This window comes from Myotis davidii, unplaced genomic scaffold (genome assembly GCF_000327345.1).
Source record: "Myotis davidii unplaced genomic scaffold, ASM32734v1 scaffold96, whole genome shotgun sequence".
NCBI classification, from domain to species: domain Eukaryota; kingdom Metazoa; phylum Chordata; class Mammalia; order Chiroptera; family Vespertilionidae; genus Myotis; species Myotis davidii.
The window spans coordinates 2,640,812-2,643,433 of NW_006289416.1; positions in this window are offsets into that span (position 1 = coordinate 2,640,812).

A 2,622-nucleotide genomic window follows, 5' to 3' on the forward strand; every position below is an offset into this window, starting at 1 on the left:
GCCCCCCACGCCTCCGAGCCCGTCTGTCTCTGAGCCCAGGGGCTCCCACTGTCGCGGTGTCGTTGTCCATCTTGCAGGAGCCGCCCCCCAGGCACCCCTCTGCCCGGACCAGTTGGCCTATGTTATTCACTGAGCTTCGCCACCTGTACTGATGCGTCACCTGCCTCATCCGGATAGGCAGCCCTTTCTTTTCTTGGCAACACCAAGCCCACCTGTGTAGAGGTAGCCCCTTTGAGCCACCCGCCATCCTCAGTTCTCTCAAGCTAGTGTGTCCCTAGAGCTCAGCAATATAAAACCGTAGGGTATTTCAGAAATCCAGTATCACAGGGGGATCCCTTGGGACTTAACCGTCTTCCACGTGAAAGAAACTAGGGCTCCGACCCCCTTTATTTCCCCAATGGTTATTATTTTGCAAAGCAGATGGAGCACTTTATTTCCAGCCTCAGAAATCACGCCATCTCACCGGAATCCATGAGTGACAAACCAAGAGGGGACCGAGTTGGGCTGGGGGTGGGGGACCTGGATGTGTATCGGGGAAGGGAGAAGCAAAATCTGCGGGTGCTGGGAGTACCGGCACCACTCACAGCTGCACAAACTGCCTCACTGATGCTTCATCAATCACTGCTTCAAATGTTTCAATCAGCAGAAGATTGTAAATTCGCTCTTTCAGGGAAATTAATCTATTCTGAAAGGCAATAAAATGAAGAAAGGCAAGGCAAAGGAAGCACTGAGAGTTTAAGATATACATAGGGATTTTTTTTGTTGTTCTATTGTTTAAAAAAACAATTAGACCTGAAATGTTTCATCAACCTTTATTGTGTTATGTGTATTATATTGTTGTGCAGTAGGGTCTTAAATGGGGAAAGTGTTGGTTCTATTAATTTGTTAGTGTCCATCCTGGGGAGCCTACCTAACACACCTGTATACGTACACATCTGCTTCTGAAGCGCTCTACATGGCAGCCAGGTGGTTTTCGGAGAAGAGTTTGGATTTTCCCATCATCCCCTTGAATGCTATACGGCCATCTCTTTTAACCTGTTAGTTCATATTGCTGACATATCTCTTCCTTTAGTCTTCTTTCACTACTATTCCATAGAGTCCGATCGTCCCTAGCATAAGGATTGTGTCCCACGTCAACCCAATAAAATAAATTTTCTACCCCAATAGACATGCCTCATTCCAAAGAGCTGCCACTCCTCTTGAAGTCCCAGGTAGTGAGAAAAATTTGACCTGCAAGGTTCAGCAACCACAAGGAGAGGGGAACAGTCACGACGCACAAGCACTGAAAGATACCCAGGCTTTTGGCAGAGAATGTTGATTGACATTTTTAGTCATGCAGGATGGGCAGTCTGCACTTTGCTGAAGTTCTCCGTAAATGCCCTTACTCATAGCAGTCAATACATTTAGAACATGGGGATCTTAAAGTATCACTGGCGTTTTACGTCCAGCTCCCACCCTAAAGTATTAGAAATTACCATTGAAAAATGAAAGACTTCTAAAAACATACATCAAATACGCTTGCACCAGAGAAGCTTTTTCAAAAAACACACTCGCATCGCCAGGTGCTAATTTAATTTTATTTCTGAATTTAAGAGAGGTGATGGGTTCTGGCAACAACTATTTTCATGGACATATTCAAAAACCACTAGGGAATTCGCTACCTCTCAGAGCCATCGTTGCTTTGAGCTATCTTTATAAACAGGGCACAAATGTTTACTGCTGTGGTTTACAAGGGCTACTAACTTATCTCCAAACAAACTTTTAACTAGGGTGAGCAAAGCACCTCGAGTGCTTTGTAAAATTGGAGCATACAGAGATTTTGAGCTTCAGGTGTTGCTGGTTCTAAAAAGAATACATCCTTTATTTACTTTCTAGCAGCAGTGGAAGGTCACACAAAATTTGCATCAAGTAAGGCCAACTGCCACCTTGGGTAGCCTATGGTCACATTCAGTCCTGCAAATGACGTGGAACTTGCAGATTAGCGTGAAGGAAGTGGTATCCATTGGAAAACCCATGTTCCCAACAACAGCTCTGTGCCCTGAGGTAGAGATACGATTTGGAGTAAGAAATAGATTTCTAATACGATTCCAGATCATCCTACAATATTTTCTTTGGAAACTGGTTTAGCCCAGGATATTTTAAGGAGAGACAAGAGAAGTCCTATTTATCTTGTCCGTGTGAGCGGTATTTGTATATTCATAAGCTATTTTTGGTAAGAATTTTAAATCTTTTAGCTAAATGCCTACAGGCATCATGACCTTTGCCTTCCTTCAAATCACAAATTGTACAAACACTTTATAAAGAGCTAATTATTGATGTTAAAATGTGACCCCACATCAAGCGGCTTGTTAACCACTTGCCCCCTTTAATTGACATCCATGAGCATAACCTTTGTTACATTGTTCTTTTTGATGTATTTGTAGAAATGTTTCTTAGTTCATAATGGAAAATGTATGTACCCTGAAAAATTACTTATTTTGTTTAACTTTGGTACAAAGATGTTTGGGCATTTTCTTGGGGAGGGGGCATTAAAAAAGAAGTTTGTCTCCCGCAACAAAAAAAGTTCAAAGAAATTAAGTATTTATTATATTTTTTGCAGTTGTTTCCATACAATTCACATAA